This window comes from Rattus rattus, chromosome 8, assembly GCF_011064425.1.
Source record: "Rattus rattus isolate New Zealand chromosome 8, Rrattus_CSIRO_v1, whole genome shotgun sequence".
In the NCBI taxonomy this organism is placed as follows: domain Eukaryota; kingdom Metazoa; phylum Chordata; class Mammalia; order Rodentia; family Muridae; genus Rattus; species Rattus rattus.
This window is the reverse complement of record NC_046161.1, coordinates 109,026,427-109,050,350: the sequence shown is the minus strand read 5'-3', so window position 1 is coordinate 109,050,350 and position 23,924 is coordinate 109,026,427. Positions and strand designations below refer to the sequence as shown.

The 23,924-nt window shown below is 47.5% G+C and overlaps 1 protein-coding gene and 1 pseudogene across 1 annotated transcript in view; both read left to right on the top strand.

Annotated features, from left to right (window-relative positions):
* LOC116907877 (transcriptional activator ptaB-like) overlaps positions 1 to 23,924 on the top strand; it is a 173,278-nt gene that overhangs the window by 110,520 nt on the left and 38,834 nt on the right. The window lies entirely within an intron of this gene.
* On the top strand, positions 10,193 to 10,677 carry LOC116907878 (annotated as a pseudogene).

Genomic DNA, 23,924 nt, shown 5'->3' with positions numbered 1-23,924 from the left:
ATTAAAATGAGCTGTCTCACTGACACTGCCTCCCAACACCTAGCTTCCTCTCCCAGGATCCAGCAGTTGGGATCATGGTGCTGCTCCAGGTGAAGGAGTAGAGCCTGCACAGCAGGGATCCGTGACAGAAAGCCAGGTGTCCTGTAGACACACCTTTTATGGAAGGACCTATTGCCTTTATCCCCCAAATCCAGCACAATCTTACCTCACACTTCCTGGGTCAATGCTCAAAGACAACAAATTATCAAGCACTTGGGAGGCCTCAGCGGGGCCCAAGATGATTGACAGATACCCAAGATGAGCATGGTTTCCCTGATCTGAGCATTTCTTTATGGATACATCCTGGGAGCATCACGGGAACACTCAAATTACAGTCAATTCGTACGTGCCGGTTGCAGAAAGAAAATACTTCTAAGCACAGATTGGATGGAAAGTAACCCTAGAGAAGTGTGCCTCCTCCCCTCCCCCTCAGCCTCACTAGACCTCTTTGTTGTTCTTTGACCTGTCCACCTAAGACTGCTTACCAGCAGGATCTGCCCAGGCCTGGACCAGCCTTCGATGGATGGCTGGAGGGAGAGCTCCTGAGACCTCACCTCTCTCTGAGGATCTTCAGGTTGTTCGCAGTGGCTGGGGAGGAGATGCATTTCAGTGGTCTGTGAGTGACCGGTGTTCCTGTAAATGCACTCATGCAAGCAACCCTAGGTCTCTAACTCATTGGGTCTCTCTGTCTCTGTCTCTCTCACGCATACATATGCATACACACACAGACACACAAATGCATGCTCACACAGACATGACTTCCCAAGAGGGGGTGATTAGAAGATCGTCAGGAACGGTAAGGGGACACACGAGGGAAACGGGGGTTATACATGATCAAAATACACTCTATAGATCTATGAATATATCGTGATGAAACCCATTGTCATCCATAATTAAGATATTCCAGTGAAATAATCTAAACGAGGCCGTGGGAAAGTTGGATCTGTCTGGCATGACCTTGGATAGTGGTCACTTTTCATACCATGTAGCAGTCTTTGAGCTTCAATCTGACTGGATATGGTGAAGTAGGTGGGTGGACTTAAAGCCTTCACTATAGAGCACACAGGACTGAATGACTTGTGCCTGGTGGGCACATCCAGACAGAAGAAGAAAATGGGTGCTGAGCAGGGCCTCTCGAGAGCTTGCTGGAAAGGCCTCTGCTGAGGGCCTCACACTACAGAAGGCTGTGCTCTCTCTCTCTCTCTCTCTCTCTCTCTCTCTCTCTCTCTCTCTCTCTCCATCTTTCTCCATCTCTGTCAGCACATTCTCTGTCTCTGTGTCTGTCTGTCTTTCTGTCTCTTTCTTTCTCTCCATCTCTCTCTTTCTCTCTCTTCATCTCTGTCTGTCTGTCTTTGTCTGTTTCTCTTTCTACCTCTCCATTTTTCTCCATCTCTGTCAGCACATTCTCTTTCTCTGTGTCTGTCTCTGTCTCTCTCTTTCTCTTTCTCTCCATCTCTCAGCACATTCTCTGTCTCTCTCTGTCTCTTTGTCTCTCTCTGTCTCTTTGTCTCTCTCTGTCTCTCTCTCTGTCTCTCTCTGTCTCTCTCTCTGTCTCTCTCTGTCTCTCTCTCTGTCTCTCTCTGTCTCTCTCTCTCTCTCTCTCTCTCTCTCTCTCTCTCTCTCTTCTCCATTTGTTAGGAGATGCAGGCTGCCTCTCAGGATCCTGCCCTCAGTTTGGCAGCTGAGCATCCACTCTCGGGCAAGCGTACTAACACCACCGCGGCCCTGGGGGAAATGCCTTCCCACATCTTGCCCAATGTTCTCAAACAGAAGATGAACGCATCTGATGCTGCAAAGATTTGTGGTTTGCACCGCTCGGGAACATGTTGAGGATCCGAGCTGCCAAAGCACTTAGGTAAGACAAAGACTAATTAAACTGTGAAGCCTTCCTCTCAGCATGAGCGTAGGAGTTGATTATGTTAAAAAAAAATGCACTATTTTTTTTTCAGAAGGACCAGGCATCCATGTCCTCCCTGTCATGGCTCTGCAGCTGCTCATGAATTAGTGTTGCTCTTGCAGCAGTCATACAGGGAGACAGAATAACATTTCGAAATAGTAACAGCCACCCATTCTCAAGCCACGGGTCCATTGACAGAGCACCTAGATGTGTGCAGTTGCAATTAAGTGCAGTCTAGTCTGGCGTTTTGCTGACTTACGGCTACAGAAGATCCAAGGGCTTCACAGACATTAAAAACATTGATAGTCGTAAGATGTTTCCAAGGCAGAATAGAAATACTATACTGGACCGTTTACTAGCTTTATGTGCAGTATTAAGATATTGAATATGTGATCTAGATGGTTTTTATTTGTGCTCCTGACCGTCGGTCTGGCAAAACTAGGGTTGGAGCCCAACGTAAAGTATCGGATTGCAAGGCTGGGAGTTGGCACAGCTGGGAAAACACCTTCTAAGCACAAGGTGTGAGCCTCAAACCTATCCTCCAACCAAAACCACCTTCAAACCAAAGCCCAGTAAAAACCTGCCACGTTGGTGCACACCTAGGACCCCAGTGCTGGGTAGGTGGAGTCAGAGGATCCTTGGAGCCTGCTGGCCAGCCCGTCAAGACAATCAGTGAGTTCCAGGGTCAGCAAGACTCTGCCTCAGAAGTATGGTGGCAAGTGACTGAGGAAGACACCTGTTGTTGACTTCTGGTTTATGCATCCGTGTACACACATGCACACAAACACCCACCCACACCTACACTCATGCGCATACATGTATCCAACGTACATGAGTGAAATAGCACATTCTAGTAGTGGCCTTGCAAAAATTAGCTTTGTTTTTTCTCTGAATAGTGCACCAGAGAAAGAGAGCGAGAGAGAGAGAGCGAGAGAGCGAGCGGGCAAGAGAGAGAGAGAGAGAGAGAGAGAGAGAGAGAGAGAGAGAGAGAGCTTTGTTTGCTATGCTTCCAAGCACCATCAGGCTCTGCAGACAGAGCTTCATGAAGGATGGTGAGGATCTGTTCAGCCTTACATCCCAGTTCCTCCCTGAGGAGCTCAAGGAAAGTTATACAGAAAAACCACAGACCAGTGGACAATGGGCGTAGTCCCCTAAGTATACTGCGTTTATTTTTGTTTTGAGTCATGGTTGCCCAATCTTGCACCGGCAGGCCTGGAACTCACAGAGATCCTCCTGCCTCTGTCTCCCAAGCATTGGGATTAAAAGCATGAACCACCACGCGCCCAGCATCATGCTCTGATTTTTTTGTTTTTGTTTTTGTTTTTTGTTTTTGTCTCCATTTAGGCATCATTTCTCTCTTGAGCAGCAACAGCCTCAACAGCAGTGATGTAGCTGTCTATGGAGAAGCGCTTTGCGGTGTTCAGCAACTTGCATGTGTTTTAGCACCTGTTAATATGTCAGGAAGTAGAGCTGTAGGCTTCTGTCACGTTGATAGATTAAGCTGCAGAGGCAGTGGGGGGCGTGGCAGGCAGGGTTTGCATCTCTGGTTTTTACATCCCATTAGAAAACTAAAGCCAGGCATTAATTTCCATTTGAGTTATACACTTCCAAATATTTTAAATTGCTTTCTTTCCACGGAAATGAAAATATAACCATAACTGTCATCTTCAGAGAGTATTTATGTCATGGTGGTGTGTTTCTCATTCGGGCAAACAAGGAGCTCACACTGTAGGGAAAGCATGATTTGATGAATAGAGTAGCTAAGGTTCTAAGGTTTTAAAATCAATCTCTCTCTCTCTCTCTCTCTCTCTCTCTCTCTCTGTGTGTGTGTGTGTGTGTGTGTGTGTGTGTGTGCGTGCGTGTGCCTGCACATGCCAGAGTATATGGGGATCGGAGGAAACCTCAGGTGTCTGGTCCTTACTTTCCATGCCGTTAAGACTCCGTTTCTGCTTTGCTGGTCTATAACCTTCTGGAAATTCTCCTTTCTTCTCCCACCATGGGAATTCTGAGATTAGAGATGTGTGCTACAATATCTGGCTTTAAGTAAATCCAGTGCCCATGCTTGTAGAGCAAGCACGTTACCTACCAAGCCATCTCCCTTGCTCTAGATTTTAATTTTTTCTCAGACGTCTTTGCGGACACCACCCATGTTTTCCATGATGTGAAGTCTGGAGTCTGCACTCATCTACATCAAGAGAGACAGTGGGGAAGCAAGTAGGGAAATGTGGGTTCTAAGCCTCGCAGTACCAACGAGTCAGCATCAGTGTGCGTGCCCGTCTGTGTGACCCGGCTGGACCGTTGGCCTTGAAGGTGCCTTGAGAACCATTTACTCGAGGGATTAAGAGTTATCAGACTTACAGGCAAGAGTGGAGAAATTACGGCCAGAGCGGCAAATCTGGCCGGCACTTGCTTTTGCAGATAAAGTCGTTGACATCCATGTACTCTGCCATGTGTCTCCCATGGCTGCTTTCATGCTGTGATAAGAGACTAAGTCGGAGAGAGATGCTAATGGGTTCCCTGAAGAAAACGTCGGGCGACCCTCTTTAATACATTGTTTTATATTCAGTTGATGAGAGACTAACAGCCAATGAAATAATGAAAAAGTTGGACAATCTTTACAGCTGATTGAACATTGTGTTGTTGCTGTTGCTGTTGTTGTTGTTGTTGTTGTTGTTGTTGTTGTTTTAGGGTAGTGTTATATTCCCACCCCGTGGAAAACACCTAAGAATGATTGCTAATTGTAAAGGGAAAATGTGACTCACACCAGGGAAAGATCTGGGAGCTCCTTTACTCACGTCAGCAAACCCATCCTCAGAGAAAGAGACAGAAGATGTGACACGCCTTTGAACGGGATGCAACGTTCTTTTTTTTTTTCGGAGCTGGGGACGGAACCCAGGGCCTTGTGCTTCCTAGGCAAGTGCTCTACCACTGAGCTAAATCCCCAACCCCGGGATGCAACGTTTTAAGAAACCATCGCTACGAAGGGTTCTTGTCGAGAAGTTTTAAGATGAATTTAATCAAGACACACATGTGAATAGCAACGATGAATGAATCCGTCAGATGCTGGGAACCCACAAGCCAGCACAGTCCAAAGCCTCAGGCCAGAGAAACCACAACCAGACGGAGGAAGGGGACCTCGCTTGGGGTCCACACTGAACACAAGGAAAGCTAGACAAGGTATTGGGAGCAGAGGGGGGATGGGAATATGAACTGGACATGGCCCGTGGTCGGAGGAAGAGTTAGTTGGTGATACAGCTTGTTAATGTAGAGAAGTTGTGGTTAAACGGCGTACGTGAAGATTTTCTGAGTTACCCCCAGTATCCGGCACAGGTACATACCCCACCCCCACCATAGGAGCTGGAAGGATGGCCCAATGGTTAGGAGCACATAGTGCTTTGTTAGAGGAGCCAGGTTCTGTTCCCAGTACCCAGGTCAGAGAGTGCACAACTATCCGTAACTCTGTAACTATCTGTATCTGTATCTGTATCTGTATCTGTATCTGTATCTGTATCTGTATCTGTAACTGTATCTGTATCTGTATCTGTATCTGTATCTGTATCTGTATCTGTATCTGTATCTGTATCTGTATCTGTATCTGTATCTGTATCTGTATCTGTATCTGTATCTGTATCTGTATCTGTATCTATCTGTAACTCTGTTTCAGGGCATTCTGTGTAATCTTCCAGCCTCTGTAGGAACCTGCCGTCACACACACACACACACACACACACACACACACACACACACACACACACACACACAATTAAAAATGAAATAAAACCTTAAAAAACTCATACAAAACATTAGCAGCTCAAGTCTCGCACAGCGTAGAGTCCCCGTAGTGAGTAGTTCCCAAGCAACCAAACAAATGAACAAACGTAGCAGACCCTGAATGTTGGAATGGAGAACCCAGTGAGGTGGACCATCGTGGGAGGAAAGACAAAGCCTCCCGGGCTCTGGTCAGCAGTTCTGGACAGTGTCTTTCTGCGAGGTTCCCCGTCCAGCTTCTTAGATAGAAGAATAAGACATAAAACATTCCCTTTCCATGGATTTTCTCCTCCTGCAGATGTTCCCTTCTTCCTAATGGTGATTCATCTTCCCTCCCGGGAATCCACCCAAGCAATATTTCTCCCTCATACAATTTCACCTTCCCAGTTGCCATCCATTATCCCAGCCTGTCAAAACCTTTACAATTCTGATTGGCTCATTCAGCGTGCCGTTACCATTCTCGGTCGTGTGACATCGGAGTGGTTGATGAGCCCCGCTCTCTGTGTCTTTATCTTGGTGGGTGATAAAGAAATCATCTGGTAACCCCTTGCTGCTCCCAAGCAGCCAGAGGCAGCACCTCAGTGTCTTCTCCCTTCCATGCCATGGTGGCCTGCTCACCAGTTCTTCACGTAAGTCAGCCCCACACACAGCCTGTCTACAGCGGCCCTGAACTCCCTGTGTATCAGCTACACACACATCACCTGTCTGGGAACATCTTTAGCTGCTGTTGCTCTGCCCTTTCCAGAGAAGACTCTCGGGGCTCCCCTTGGTGTACCTGCTGGCTCCTCTGCCATGGCTGTGAGGATGTCCTTCCCTGGAGAGCAGACAGACAGAAGCCTAAAGATGATTCTCTGCCCAAGTGGAGACACGTATGTTTATGTGGATGGATGCCAGAGGATCATGTCAAGAGTCTTCCTTTATTGGCTTTCCCAAACCTAGAGGAACCCAGAAGAACCCAAAGCTTGCCTACCTGGCTAAGCTAGCAAGGCAACTGTCCCCATGAGATTTCGTGTCTCTGCATTTCCAGTGCTGGAATTACAGGTAGGCGACCATATGTATCCAGTGTTTAAATGAGTTCTGGGGATGCAAACTTTGTCAAGTGCTTTATCTACCAAGCCATCTCCCTAGTCCTGGTGATAAATAACTTTACGACATCCAGATTTAAAGTGTAGAATTATAGCACGGTAATCGTACCAGAGGAGGCAGTGTGGGAGCTGAGGTAATGAGCACAATGCACTAAACAACCCTCATTTCAGGAATTTAGTGACTTCATGCCTCAGTCTCCTCATCTGTGTAGGCATAACGCTCACCGCTCACCTTTCAGGTTAATTGCGACCATTAAGTGAATCAAACACACATAAAGTAATGATGGGAATGGCTGGCAGTGAGTCAGTGCTCTGAATGGGAGCCCAGAGCAACATTATTATGATTCGTATTAAAATTATTATTATTACGACCTCCATGATGGCTTCCTTTGCGTAGGTCTTTCTCCCCCCATGAGCATGTTCTGGACAATATGCCTGTAATTAGGATGTAAGCAAAAATACCCTCCTGGGGAGCTTAAGCAAGATTCATAGAACACTAGCACCAAAGATTCATAGAACACTAGCACCGACCACAAGCCCACACGTTAAGTCTCTGCTCAAAGCACGCTTGGCTTTCAGTCAGTGATAACAGACTTGGTTCTGTTTTTGGGTGCTGGGGACCAAGTCCAGGGGCTAGCACCCGCTGGGCAGGCCTACAACCTCTAAGCTACACACACCATCAGCCAATGGAGAAGTTTGGACCTACTTTGAGATCTCAGGAAACTGAACGCGTCAGAAGGCAGAGGTCCCATAACCTGAGAAAACTCACACAATTCCTAACCACGGTGACTATGAGCGGTCGGTCATTCCTCTAACGCCTGTGCACCGAGCGGTTGCTGTGTGTTAGCCATTGTTCTGGACAAAGAAAAGGCAAAGAATGAATGGAACCAGCCAGGCTCTAGCCCAAAGAGGTTGTGTTCTACAGCAGAGAGTGAGGTGGAGTGGAAGCAAAAGCGCCCCAAGAATTATATCCTCAGGACCGTGTCGTAGAGAAAACAGGAGATGGAATAGAGTATCTTCCCACTCATCATCCTGGCTTAGTGATGGGGAGATTGGGAGAAGAGCTGCTCAATGAAGTGCTTGCCGTACATGCACAACGATGACTTGAAATCCCCGTGTACACCCTGAGGCCTGAAGGCAAGACCCCGAGTTGATTGTGTGCGGCTCTCATCAGGGTAAATTTTCATACAGGACTTGCTTTTCTTGGAGCTGTCACAAACTACTTGGCAACAACAAGTCAAGGGTGGAAGGGTTTCTGATAGCACATCCTTTGAGGGTATAGTTCATCACAGCAGGGAAAGCATGGTGACCAGAGCTGAGAGACAGCCGGGTAGGTCACAATCATAGAGCAGAGAGAAGAGGACGCTCATGTAATTTCATTGCCTCCTTTTTATGCAGTCTGAGATCCCGTCCCACGGAATGGGACCACATACAATTAGGGTACATCTCCCCACTTCAATTAACCTAAGCCCAGAGAACCCTCCTTACACATGCCCCACGATTTGTCTCCAAGATGACTTTAGATCCTGTCTAGCTGACAAGCAATATCAACCGCCTTGGTTGGACTTTTGAGCCACGGATCCCTGGGGCAGAAGGAGTTGAGCTTCCTGTTGGTAATACATCTCCAGTCACAGCCATGGGCCCTGTCAGCCACAGTCATTAGCAAAGCCGTTCCAGGGCCCTCTCTCACTCTGTAGATTCAACGGTTCTGAAAAGGATCCTTTTATTCATTTCCCTGCTAAACTTAAATTTTAGACATTAACTTCTTAACAAGCAAAGTGTACCTCTCCCCTGGCCCCTGCCCTTGAAGCACTGCCCCCGCTTATTTTGCTGCTGAGTGGGGTAATTTTTATTTCCTCTTTGTGTGTGGGGTGCCCCTACAGCATTCTTTTTAAAGCCCCTCGGCGGGAGAACCTGCTGAATTTGTAAAGGTGCTGTTATTTACTCTTTTAATATTCTCGAGCAGCGGTAGGCGGCCGTAGTGCTGTATATCCTTGGAATGGAGGTGCTGGGTTGAGGGCCCATGGGGCCTCTGTAAGTCTGGCAGGGCAAGCTGTCCTTGCTGCTTTTGGTCTCACCTTCTGGACCCCCCAACAGTGTGAATTCCCTTCAGTGGATGGTGTCAGAAACAAGGGAGGAAAGAGATTTGCCTATTGAAAGTAAATGTCCAGATGATATTTCAACCCCCTCTCCCCCCACGCACAAAGCCCAGAGAGCAGAAACTGCAGAGTCGGTCAGACCCAGCCAAATGGCACCCATCTTTCTGTAACTTGAATGTTGAACTGGAAATTGATGACCCAGCTTGAAGAAAAATGCAGGGTCCTGTGTCTTCCTTAATTACTCCCCTACCTTTGTTCTTTGAGGCAGGGTCTGTCACTGACCTGAGACCCCCACCGGCTTCTTCAGGGTGGTTAACCAGGAGCTCCAGGATTCCTCCAGTCTCCTTCCATTGCCCCACAATGCTGGGGTTACAGGTACATGCTGCAGGGCCTGGTTTTTAGATTCCGATCTGATCTTAGATCTCCTAGACTCCAAAAGTATGAGAAATAACATTTCTACCATAAACCACCCAGAATCAGGTAATCTGTTTCAGCTGCACAAGAACAAAATAAGACTGCATCAGCACTGACACTGAGGTCATTCCACTGATGCTGGCCTTACTTCAGGGACATCTTGGATATTTGGGGGCACTAGTTATACACGTCAGTCGGCCACTGACTCTCAATACAAGTACGACCTGGGTGATACATGCGGCCTGTCTACATGTGAACAGCAAGGAAAGGGTAGAACATGGAGGTTGTAATGGGCTTAGTGGATGACGGAGCAGGGTATCCTCCATCAAAAGATCCTAAGCTAAGGCTTAAGCGAGGTCCTGGAGGCCGATGGAAGAGACAGCAGCCAGATGACACATCGCGGAGGGCTCTGGAAAATCCCAAGACACAGGACAGAGAGTGGAGGACTCCAAGAGATTCAGGGTGGCAAACATTTCCTAACAGGTCTTGTTTTATGATTATTTTGAACAATATGAAGTCTAACTATGCCTACCAGCTCAGACCCGGCTTCCTAAGGCCTGGTAAGATAACCTGAAGCAGACATGAGGTTCTAGGAGACTTCCTGCCCAGCCGGGTGGTGGGCATACACGTCCCTGTTACCATAGTCTTTGCTGTGAGTGGAAAGGGTAAAAAAGCACAGGGCCCGGCACGAGAAGTCTTTACCTGCCCTAGCCATTCCCTTGTTTAAAAGGCATTGTCCTTGCTATAGAGATGTTTCACTCAGCAAAGCGCTTGCTGCTGTGTAAGCATAGAGACTCGCGTTTGGATCCCCATTACCAACATTAAAAACAAGCAAACAGGCCCCAAGCTTTCCTTTTCCGGTGGCAGAGCCACGCGGTGAGGAGCTCGTGTTCATACTTGTAGCCATGGCGTCCAAGGGTCCGCTGCAGTCCATGCAAGTCTTCGGATGCAAGAAAACAGCCACAGTTGTGGCCCACTGCAAACGAGGAAATGGGCTCATCAAGGTGAATGGATGTCCCCTGGAGATGATCAAGCCGTGCACGCTGCGGTATAATTTACTGGAACCTGTTTTGCTTTTGGGCAAGGAGAGATTTGCTGGTGTGGCTATCCCGGTCCCTGTGGTCATGTGGCCCAAATTTATGCTATCCGGCAGTCCATCTCAAAAGCTCTGGTGGCTTATTACCAAAAATATGTTGATGAAGCCTCTAAGAAGGAGATCAAAGATATCCTCATCCAGTACGATCGGACCCTGCTTGTAGCTGACCCCTGTCGCTGCGAATCCAAAAAGTTTGGTGGTCCCGGTGCCGGTGCCTGGTACCAGAAATCCTACCCATAAGCCAGTCTCAAGGGTCAGGGTTTACCTTTGTAATAAACATCCTAGGGCTTTAAAACAAACAAACAACAGCAACAACAAAAACCAAGCAAACAAAAACAAAAAACCATACTCGGAGGTGCCCATCTGGTGCCTCCCAGCATGGGGACATGGAGGATCCGTGGGCTTACTAGCTTGTCTCGTTGCATCTGTGAGTGCCAGGTTCAGTGAGGGACCCTGTCTCAGTAAATGAGGTAGACAGTTACGGAGCCCTCTGCTCTCCACACAGACATTCACCCCTATCTGCACACACACGTGCATGTGGCTGTGTGTGCATTGCCACTCAGCATTCAAGCACATACACAATTTTAAAGAAAACACGTTTTACTTAAAACTTGGTTATAAAAACAACCTTACCAATTTTGAAAGTTTCCTGTTTGTTTGCTTGTTTGTTTGTTCACGGGCCAATATCAAGTGTGCCTTGGTTCTGTTGGCATTGTTTTCTTTGTAACCTATCATCACCCTGAAGTGCTAATTCAAAAAGGTTAAACAATTCCCTCAGCAGCTCCTAAATTTTAAATATGAAAAGAATTCCATTCTTCTTCTTCTTCTTCTTCTTCTTCTTCTTCTTCTTCTTCTTCTTCTTCTTCTTCTTCTTCTTCTTCTTCTTCTTCTTCTTCTTTCTTCTTCTTCTTCTTCTTTCTTCTTCCTCCTTCTTCTTCTTCTCCTCCTCCCCTTCTTCTTCTCATGATGTTTGAGGATAAAGCAGCACATATCTCTATTGTTCCTCTCCTGAGCAATTGTTATCCAGATTCTTGATGTGCAGGGATCAGTTCTGAGAAACGCATTGATTTTTATTTGAACTCCGTGGTGCCCTCGTATCCGGGCGTCACTGATGTTAACATAAATCTTGGTTAACTTACAATGCACGAGGCCCTGAACTGGTGTCATCTGGTTCCCATATTTAGTCCAACCTTCATCCCAGATCCCGAGAGCACCCTGGAGAACTGGGTGATCGATCACAAGTCCATTTCCTTCCTTCGAAGTCCCAGGAGTGCTGGGCTGGGGACGGGTTCCTGATGCTGGGGGACACATGTGCATGTGCACGGGCTGAGCATGGGATGTGCACTGTGCAGTAGTCCTCACCATGCACTTTGCATGTGCTCTCCGCAGTTCCCACTAGCACATTTCAGTAATGTGTATGAACGCTATGGCAAAACAGCGATTTTCTCGTTCCAGGGTTAGCTGCTTTTCTCATTTGGCAAAACGCACCTTTTCACAGCCGCTATGCTAAACTTCAGGAATGAACCAGCGACCCGAACAGGATTTGCCATTAATCTTAAGGTTGACAGTGTCATGTGAAACTCGGTGTGTTATAGTGATTTTCTCGTGGACATCCAACTCCAGATCCCTTAGTCCCTCTTCTAACCCAATAGGAGCCTGGCAGTTGGTCCTGAACCCTTTTGACTGTTTTTACATTTATTAATGTGCACGCCCACCAACGCCTCAGTGCAACACTGCGTCAAAGGACTCTGGCCACCGTGTGTCCCTCCTATGGCTTTCCGTAAGTTCCTGTATCCCTTCCCCTGTTGCCAGCCACAACTTTATGATTCTTACGGCTGGCCCTGGACTGAGCCTCAGTGGTCCTGTCAGTTCCAGCCTGCTCCTCACAGGGCCCATGCTGTGAAAACCTGACAGAGAGATCCAGGCTACAAGCCTAGCTGATAGGTATCTTCAAACAGCCAATCCAGTAGACGCCTGGGTTTCTGCTGGCGTCAAACCAGAGGCAGCTGTGCCAACAGGTGCCTCAGTGTTTCCTGGCTCCGCTTTCAAAGCCAAACCCCAGACAGCGGCGGCTTCATCAACTGATTCAGCAGCGATGAGGACCAGCACTGGCCTCTTCCACCATATTTAAAGAAAGTTCCCCCAGCTGCTGAGATAGCTCCACAGATAAAGGCGCTTGCAGCCAAGCCTGAGGGCCAGAGTCCAGTTCCTGGAACCCACATGAGAGAGCTGACTCCTTCAAGCTGTCCTTTGACTTCCATACATGTGCCATGGTGCACACACACACACACACACACACACTCACATGTACACACATGCACACGCACACACTACACATATCACACACACATACTATATATACATCACACACATACACACACACTATATATACTATATATATGTATATATATCACACACACACACTAAAGAAAACTTAAATACTTTTTTCTGTGAATGAAAACGTAGAGCTGTCTTATTGAGTGCCCTGAATAACCAGATAACGCTATTCCGGAGACATCGGCATGGCTAAGTACCAGCATAGACTTGACGTTGCCCTTCTCCAAGAATGAAGAGCACAGTGGAGAGGCTGAGAGGATGGGAGCTGAGAGACAGTTGACAGTCATCGGACGCCTCTGTGAAGAGGGGTCGTTGAAAACGCACAGAGCTCCTCTATTCGCTGGTCCGCTGAGGCAGATTCTGGGCGTTGGGAAGACAGCTCATCTGGTGAAGGGCTCGCCTGGCAGGCTTGAGGACCCGAGTTTGAGCCCCAGAACTCATGTAAAGGAATTCAGCTGTGATGAGGAACACTAGCAACCCCAGGGCTGGGGACAGAAGAGGATCCTTAGGGCTCACTGGTTTGTTAGTGTGGTCTAATTGGTGAGCTGCAGGCCCCAGTGAGAAACCTGTCTCAAACAAGGATGGTGGAGAACAACAGGGAGAGACATCTAGTGGTACTCTGGCATGGTATCCCCATTCACTTCTGTGCCAACACACACACACACACACACACACACACACACACACACACACACACACAGAGAGAGAGAGAGAGAGAGAGAGACAGACAGACAGAGACAGACAGACAGACAGACACACACAGAGACAGAGAGACAGGGAGACAGAGACACACACAGAAAGATTTCAAGTTGAGATGTCTGTTGTCTTACTTGGTGACTACAAAGTCCAAGGAAAATGGTATCATGACAGCTGCCCACAGAACACCCTCCTGGAGGGTCCAGAGCCAGCTGTTCTTGCAGCTGTTGTGGCCATGGCAGCGGATCAGATGAGCTTCAGGAGTCTGGCAGGAGAAAGGGGAGAGGCTATCTCTAAGCCAGGGACAGGGGAGGCAGCACGAACTTACGACGCTGATAGAGAAAAAGGAAATAACCAAGGGCCTTCTAATGAGACATCACCACTATCCATGGCGAGGAGGAGAAATCGAGGTGGCGGGAAGGGACACCCACACAGAGAGGAGCTCAGCGGTGATGTCAGGCAAGAGCGGTTCAGACCTGGGCATGCAGGGAGCTGACGGCTTCCCTAGGGAGAGTTCTGTTGTGAGTCCCTCCATAACGGTGGCTGCTGGTGATTATAGAGGGGATTTTGTCCATTTTATTTTTGGCAGTGAAGTGATGTCAGCCTAGCACTAGAAAGAGCCACAGACGTGTCTGTGAAGGAAGAAATAAGAGCTACTGCTCAGTATTCACGGGAACATAATCAAATGAATGGAAGTACCCGTGCGTTTTCCCCTCAGATATACTAGGCATCGGGCCTTGGGGACATGGCCACCTTTAACGCACACCTCGTCCTCTCTTGTTAGAGGGACGTTTCTCCCCGTGTGCATGTGTGAAAGTGCATGCTTGTGTATGGCACGTGAGCACATGGATGCGCATGCGTGGAGATGTCCGCGGTGGATGGGTGCGCATGCGTGGAGATGTCCACGGCGGATGTCTGCAGCACGGCCTGGGAATGACTTCGGGACAGACACATTGCAAAGCAGCAATGCTTCTGACGCCCACTTGGTTGATTATGGGTGCTTAATCCACAAATAAGTAGAGCCGGAAATAGAAGAAAAAAAATTCTCGAAAATGTAGTGTGCAGGGCGAGCTCAGCAGCTAAGAAAGGCCATTGCTCTTGGACCCAGCACAGCACCTGAGTGCTCACACATGTAACTAACTCAGGGAAGTCTGGCTCCCCTCCTGGCCTCTGTCAGCATGCATGCACACGGTACACACACTCACACTCAGGTGTGAAGCACACGCATGTGCGCGTGCACACACACACACCATATGCTCATACATATACACATGGACACACACAATCTTTTTATTTATTTATTTATTCATTTATTTATTTATTTATTAACTTGAGTATTTCTTATTTACATTTCGAATGTTATTCCCTTTCCCAGTTTCCGGGCCAACATCCCCCTAACCCCCTCCCCTCCCCTTCTATATGGGTGTTCCCCTCCCCATCCACCCCCCATTACTGCCCTCCACTCAAGAATCCTGTTCACTGGGGGTCTGGCCTAGGCAGGACCAAGGGCTTCCTCTTCCCTGGTGCTCTTACTAGGCTATCATTGCTACCTATGAAGTTGGAGCCCAGGGTCAGTCCATGTATAGACTTTGGGTAGTGGCTTAGTCCCTGGAAGCTCTGGTTGGTTGGCATTGTTGTTCATATGGGGTCTCAAGCCCCTTCAAGCTCTTCCAGTCTTTTCTCTGATTCCTTCAATGGGGGTCCTGTTCTCAGTTCAGTGGTTTGCTGCTGGCATTCACCTATGTATTTGCTGTATTCTGACTGTGTCTCTCAGGAGAGATCTACATCCGGTTCCTGTCGGCCTGCACTTCTTTGCTTCATCCAGCTTGTCTAATTGGGTGGCTGTATATGTATGGGCTGCATGTGGGGCAGGCTCTGAATGAGTGTTCCTTCTGCCTCTGTTTTAATCTTTGCCTCCCTATTCCCTGCCAAGGGTATTCTTGTTCCCCTTTTAAAGAAGGAGTGAAGCGTTCACATTTTGATCATCCGTCTTGAGTTTCATGTGTTCTGTGCATCTAGGGTAATTCAAGCATTTGGGCTAATAGCCACTTATCAATAAGTGCATACCGTGGGACACACACAATCTTAAAAATATAACATTATCTAAACATAAGTTCTCATGGGATGTTTTTACTGATTTTCTGATAATTAATTGAACAAAGCTACATACACCAGCCTCTTGTCACAATCCTACCCAATCCTACTTTCACAACAGTAGGTTGAGATTTCAAGCCGCCACCGGAGCGGACGTTTTGATCCATTGTTTGTTTTAAGGGAGGTTCGCAAGTCCAGCTCCTTTGTTCTAGCTCATGGCTCTCAATGAAACCGTGAAGTAAGCGCAGAGATACTGGAGTGGGAGCCCTGGGTCTGGATTCTTCCTCTGCCTCTTACTGGCTACATCACTGATGTGTGTGTCTCACAGTCACCACAGAACCTGGTTATGGTTGCTTTCCTATCCGTAACAGCGAGATTGCCTAGATTAGTTGGCCTTAGGCATATATCCATGAGGGACTTTTCTCTCAAGTGGGCTCATTGAGCTGGGGAGACTAAGCCACTGTGGGCGGCACCATTCCCTGGGTCTGGACCCTTGACTGTCTAAGGGTAGAGGACGTAAGTGGGCAGAGTTCTGAGCATGGTCAGGTTCTCTCTGCTCTCCACTGTGGATGTAACCAGCTGCTTCAAGTTCCCGCCTGAGCTTCTGTGTAAGGGTGGTCTGTAACCTGAGGCTGTGAAACTAATTTGCCCTTTGTCCCCTGAGTTGCTTATGCTGTGGTGTTCAGTCACAGCCATAGCTAGGACAGCAACCATTGCTTTACTGTCCGTATAGCTTAGGGCTCACTGTGGTTTGACTCCTCTCATTCCAATGTTGTTCCTTTGAGGGGGCAGAGGTTGTGTGTTGTGTGGTTTTCCATTTCTTAATTTGTAGGATGGTGGGAAGAAGATCAGGGAACCCTGTAATTACTCCTTTGTTGACCAGTGATGGAAAGGAGAGATACTACACCACTTACCTAAACCAAAGCCCACTGCTGACCCCTTATCAGCGCTGCATTTCAGGGCGGCGTGAGGAGCAGGGGTTCCGATTGTTTCTGGCTTAATAGAAGGCACTCGGATCTGACGATGATCATCTAGTCCTTTGTAAGGGCTGTGTTCTATTGAACGTCCACAACACAGAGTACTGTGATCTCAGATCAATGCTGGATTTCTCCCTACATATCAGTCAAGCAATTTGGCAAATTATTTATCAGCAGGCACCAGATAAGTATCCTCTAGTTGAGTTTTGGACATGGCCACTATAAAATATTGATGTCATCAGATGGAGTGGGCTGAGGACCCGGGCCCGCAAGGCTGTCTCTACTCGGGATGGCAGGTGCAAGGACTCTGTCAGGTTTGCACCCACATTTCCAGTCAGCCAACCAGAAATCATCACTATCCCATCTCTGCCCTTGGGTTTGGCCTAATCGCTAACGTGGCTCACAGAACTCAGGGAAACAGGTTCAGCAGTATATTATAAGCAATGCCACAAAGACGCAGACAGCCACACAGAGGAGGAGATGGGTAAGAAGCATGTTGGAGAAGGAACCAGAACATGTTAGTCCTCCACGGGCCTGCTATCTCCAGGCTCTTCCCATGATCAGTTACTCAGACTCTCTCCACATGGTTCTTCTTGAGCTTCCTGGTTACCATTCTACAAAGGCACAATTGACCAAATCCTTAGCCTACCTTCTTCCTCCCCACAGGGTTGGTAATGGTGTTGAAAGTCCCCACCTCCCAGTCATGCTTTGGGCTACCAAACAAGTAGCTCTCAGCTTGGAGCTTCTAGGGACTTCCAGCTGCCAACCCTCTCCTTACGCCACCTTGCAGATTCCAAGAATTTTCGGTGCTCTTTGAAGTTCCTTAGTCTCTAGCTCCGTCCCTCCTGCCTTCTCCCTCTCAGCGGATTGATTTAACAAACCGTCACAGGACATCGGTCTCTGAAGTGGGTGAGGGCCCTGGGATGTGATCTCTCAAGTACACAACTTTGCCTTTCTTTGAACGCTGGATGCTAGAATGCTTCGGGTTTTGCCCTACCCAGTCTCCCTAGTTACATTTCTATCCAAATGCTGAGGCCTAGAACTGACTCCCAGTTCACCTGTCTGTGACTTTATGTCTAGAAAACACTCCATTAGATAATCCCATTAGTTAATCTCAAGAGCTTATTAGAAGGGGTGAGTTATTTTTACTGCTTGAATTTTTAAAAATTAATTAATTTATTTTTATTAATATTAATACCAATTAATATTATTTATTTATTTCATTAAATTTGGGCTTATCTATGGTCGCATACATTGCATGGGCAACCACTTGTTTGTCACAGCCTCTAGGGAGCCGTCTTTCTCTGTCATCCTTACCTGTCTCAGATTGCATAAGCTCCCAGGGGGCAAACATTGTCTCTTCAAAATGCACTGTGCAGTCTGTACACAAATGAGCAATTAATTCACTGAACACTGACACCGGGACACCACACAAAGAAACGACGGTATCGCAAGTGATTTAATGTACCAGTTCCCTTCGGTCTCCCCACTAACACAAGCTGTCATTTGAAAAGAGATAATACACAAAGTACAGTCTTGCTTAAATTGAAATTATTATTAGAAGATTAGTCTTAGTTCTGTCTGTATATCTCTACACAATGCCATTGTCAGAAGCTTCTAGAAGGCTCGTTAAGTGGTTGTTACAAGGTTAAAGGGCTGAGAAGAAACTGTAGTATCAACAGAAGAGGCAAAGGACCCATACTCAAGCTGGGTCAGGGGTTGACACACATTTTGTTTAAAAGGCCGAATGGTAAAGCTGTTCCGACTCTGAGTGCCATGTGGTCAGCAGCACAGCCCCTCAGTCTGCTCTTAAAATGTGGCGGTAACCACAGAGCATGCGTGAGCAAATCATATCTGTGTCTTAAAACTTCATTCATAAAAGAGCCATGGATCCAGCATGTGGGCTGTAGCCGGCCAACACCTGCTAAGTGATCACACTAGACTGATTTCTCTTCCACTGATTCTTAAATTCTTTGTAGAAATAAACCAATAGCAGGAGAGACACAAGGGTTGAGACAATCAGTGACTGTTTGGGAGAGCGCTCCCTTGTTATGACCTGAGCTGGATTTCCCAGCACTCACATCAAAGCCATGCACATCTGCAACCTCTACACCAGGGATGGTGGAATCTCTGGAGCTTGCTCCCTGCCTGCCTAGTTTCAGTTTTAGTGAGAGACCACATCTCACAGGACTACAGGGGAGAGCGATAGAGTGGGACCCAGGTATCCTCTCTGATCTCCATGCACACCACACCATACCACACCACAGCACATCTACCTAGATACATACCCTAGCTCACACACACACACACACACACACACACACACACACACACACACAGAAACACACATGAACACACATAAATATCCTACCCCATAAACACACAACCCTATCTCATAACACACACACACACACCCTAGCCCATAGCGTGCACACACACACACACACACACACACACACACACAGAAAGAGAGAAAACACACACACCCCTACATCATACACACTAGCCCATAGCTGCACACACACACACACACACAAACACACATGACACACACATAAATATCCTACCCCATAAACACAACCCTATCTCATAGCACACACACACATCCTAGCCCATAGCGTGTACACACACATACACATGCACACACACATACACAACACATATACACACACATATATGCTACCCCATAAGACACACACACCCTATCCCATAGTATACACACACACAGAATCACACATGTACACACATACATAACCTACCCCATAACACACACACACCCTACCTCATAGCACACACACACACCCTAGCCCATAGTGTGCACACACACACACACACACACACAGAGGCTCGCAATCACACTGTTACATTATTCTTTGAGGCAGGGTCTGTCACTGAAGCTGGTGGCCCATGGGCTCCTGTGACCACGACCCTTCCTGTTCTGCCCCTGCCACTGCTGGGGTTATAGCTGTGTGTGTGACCACACCTTGCTTTTCACATGGGTGCTGTGGATTCAAATTCAGGTCCCGCTGAGCCATCTCCTCACCTGAGGAGAGAAAGATATTTACAGAGAGAAAAATCCAGGGGTGTCTCCATAGTTGGGGATGTGACATCAGATCTAGGCCTGCTTAGAGGACTGATTGCCTTCATGTGCCCTCTGGGAATCAACACACATCTCTCAGGCATGCTATAAATATGCCTGGTTGTTCCTGACGCTGCCAAGGTGGGGATTGAGTCCCAGGATGAACAAATAACAATTCCTCTTATTATAGGAAATACGTTGTTCAGTTCTGTTTGAAGATATTCAAATGGCCACCCTGCCCTTGAGCCTTGAGTAAATTAATTGCTCTATTACAAGTTTGAAGCGCTTTAATGAAGAAAAAAAAAGATAAAACAAGCAAGAACAACACCACACACACACACACACACACACACACACACACACACACACACCCACCCCCAACACCACCACCAACAACAACCAGAAGTCAGATGCAGCCCCTATGGTTATAGGCTGCACAGCCCTGTATAACCCGGTGGCTTTGTTCTGTTGGGAACAGTGGAGTGCTGTGTTCCCCGTGGAGGTGCCGTCAGTATTAATTTTATTGGGCATAACGGGAGGCCTAGCATGCAGTCACAGGGTTGCCAATGGCAACACTCTAGTTCACCTGAGTATCAAAGAGTATCAAAGCAGACCGGATGTGAAGGTTTGGTGCCGGGTGGGTCTCGGCAACGGAAGGCGATTTGTAGAACTGGAGCCTGCCGCTCTTCTGAGGGGTAAGAGAATCCAGATCGCACTGTCAGCCCCACCTGCGTGTCCTCCATTGTAGGCCTGGCTCGTCCCTTTGGGATGCCTTTACCATGTGTCTGTTGTTACCTAGCTGCTGTCAATTGGGGGGTGCACATAAGCAGATTTAGATTCTCTCTGTGCCGAGCATGCAGGAGTCATTAGACCGGCATCACCTATCCGGCTCCATACGACGTTTCTTCCAAAAAGAGCCATTCAGGAGTTTATTTGGAGTGGAGTCTTCAGTAGCTTGATGGGTAGAGGGAGGACCACAGTGGGTGGGGCCTGTTAATCTCCAGGTTACTGGTTCAATTCTGGCTCAAAGGATCTGTATAATCATTTGAGGCAGAGAAAGTAGCACGGTTGGTATGATGCTTCTCTTGCGTGCATAAGGCTCTGGACCTGACTCCTATGTAGTGTACATACAGTGAAATACAATGCCGGTCACATAAATTCAAAGAGTGGAGCAAGTTGAAGGCCAGCCTGGGCTATACGAGATTGTGATGTCCATGGGCATGCATGCACACGTGTGCACGCGCATACACACACACACACACACACACACACACACACACACACACACGCACAAACACCCCTTCCAGGTTTATTTAGCCTGCTGTGTTCTCTGCATCTGTGCTTTGGAATGAACGGTAAACTGTGGAGCTGGGAGATATTGAGAAAACCCCAGAGAATTTAATAAAGAAAATCCAGGGTGCCTTAGAGCCTTTTAGGAAAGGGACTTTGGCCAAATTTTCAGAGCACGTAAGGATTTCTGGGAGAAGTTATGCTCAGAGATAACACCAGAAAGGGGAAGGTGGGGCATAGTAACACAAGGGAGCCTTTTGCAGAACACTAATAAATTGTGTTTAATTTTCACCAAACTACCCAAAATGCATGGAGACTGTCACAAATCGTTTTCCAGGGGAATCTCCTAAGCTAAAGAGGGTCTTAAGGACTCGCAGGAGAATGGCGGGCAAGCCTTGAATCAGGTTAGGAAAAGACCCTGGGGCTATTTATCTAGGGAGTTGGCTCTCCAGGCATATTTGCACATAGCTGGTGGATAGTATATTTGAGAGGTCAGGTTCAGCCTCAGTTTCCCCACTGTGGGCCTAGAGTTCTGTTGAACAGAGCGACTGCACTATGGTGTCTACAGAAAGGCATTCTAGACCCACACTAGGGTAGCAATCGACTCAGCGCCATGTGTTTGTCTGGACTCTGGCTTCTTAGACTATGGGTCGCCACCCTGTATGAAGCCACAGGAGTGAATGTGGGAGGTGCAAAAAAAAAAAAAAATTAGCACTGCCACTTCTGCAGAAGCCTCAAAGCCCAACTATTCATTCAGAATAATTGCGTGTTTCTGATGGCGCTTACCTGGGCTCTAAAAGTCATCTCCACTGCCGTCTTGCTTCTGAGCACAGACGCATGTCCTGTATTACGTACGATGTAATGTCAACTTCATGGGACCCTCCCTGCACATGCTGGGGTTTCCGGTTGTCTGGATCTTATGCAAGCCGTGGGCCTGCACCACTGCACTGTCACATCCAGCAGATACTGCTTGGGTGAGCAGTAGCTGAACGCTGTTTCATATTGAACCCGGGTCCTCTGAAAGAGCTTCAGGAGCCCTTGACTCCTGAGCCAGCTCCCCAGCCACCTACATCGTACATTGTACGGTGTCCTGTGAGGGAGCTGCACAAGTGCTATGGTCTTCAGTGAGCATCGGGGGAACCGGGGTGCTGGGGACTTGCTGTCCACACCGTGTTCTGGGATTGATTCTAGTTCTGCACTTTTCCAGGGGACCGGAAAAGGAAGGCAACCTCTTTTCCTTAAGGAAACCCAGCCTGAAATCACAACCTTCCTTATTGTTTAGTGAGTTTACCTTCCACAGGTCATACTAATGAGGTTTTACTGCTCTGAAAAAAAAGGGGGGGACTTATGAAGGATTGGAGAGAGTCCAGGAGGGACAGCTTGTGAATTCATTTAAATACATATACATTACTTTTGTCCTGGGAATGTAGCACTGGGAGACAAATCGATAGTCGCAGTTTAACTGTCTGACGGGGATTAAGTAAGCATCGACCAAGTGGATGCCCCTAAATGGCCCATCATTTGCCTATCACCGGAGAACACCGGGTTACCGTACTTTAAGAGGAATGAACCAAAATGGCTTTGTTATGAATCATCTCAGTAAAACTTCCTTGGCCATAGGTCTCAACAAACATGCACAAGGTGATCTGCCTTTCTCTAGGCTTCAGAGCAGACAAAGACTATAGCATCTGCTCCACTAGCCTCTGGCCCAGGGCTGTGGCATTTGGTCCATGGATGTTTTCCCTGGTCCATGAATGTGTTCTCTGGTTAAAGGCTATGTCCTCTGGCCTACATCTGTGGCCTCTCAGCCATGGCTGCTGCCTCTGGTCTAGGCTATCACCTGTATCACGAAGAATCTGGGAAGATGAATGTTCTGTTGAGGCATTAATGCCTGTTGTTTTGGTGCTCTAATTAAAGAAACCGATTGGAGCCAGGCTTCTCACGTGAGTTTGGGGATAGAAAGATATTTAAAAGGCAGGTGATCAGCCTTCCACTTCTTTCAATTTGGCCATAAATCAGTTGGGAATTATTTCCCCAATGTCATTTTCCTCCGGCTTAGAACTTGGGTAATGAGCATCCCCGTCCCCGAGTGAAGCCGATTCTCCAAGATCTTGTTAGAAAGAGGATGAAGATTGATGAAGGGGCCGATGAACAAACCCACTCCATTTCTTCTTACCGTCTGCGTGCCTTGCCCTTCCCCATCCCAGACTTAAACCCCGATGAGCCTTAACTCTCCCACATGGCAGACAGCCTTGGGAGATGAGAAAGTGCTGGTGTGTCTTGACCTACTTTCCGGTGTCTGTAGACTGCATGTAAGAGGATGCTACTGCACTGGGGAGCAGATGAGAGCATTCTGGAAGCAGGGTACATGGGTCTGATTGGCACCAATTATTCCAAGGACTTGTGATGTCTACTGATTTTACATTAAAAAAAAAAAAGTACGGTAACAAGCAGTTCCAGGTGCTGCTACCACCCAAAATCCTTTCTCCCAATTTGACCATAAATTAACGGGGAATCAAGCCATGAGTTCTATGGGGATTGAGAACCCAGGGTGGACAGACAGACATAAGGTAGAAGCCCATTGACAGACTTCCTTCCCCTAACCAGGACTGAGGCTTATGCCACTGTGTGGAAGACAGATGTGCCCGAGAAAAGTCAGGGATTTGACATTTTAAGAAAAATATTTATATGGTTTTAAAAAATGTTGCTTTAGAAGTACACTCGCAGCAAAGGGCTTGCTAAAATAGAATTTTTACACACACTCCAATGAGGCAAACATGCTTAGCTTCATAGCATAGCACTCCAGGATGCCTGCAGTACTTGTATTTTTATGTGTTCTTTTTTTAGTTACATGAAACAGGGTCAGACGCTATAGTTCGGTCCCAGCCTGGCCAGGAATTGGCTTGGTAGCCTCAAATTTAAAGTAATTCCCCTACCCCGTCTCCTAAGTGCTGGCCTTATAGACGTGAGTCCCCATGTCAAGGTTAGGCCCTTTAAGATACACGATTTTGGTTGTTGTAAGAATGTGGTAAGCCCTACCCAATGAAGCAAGT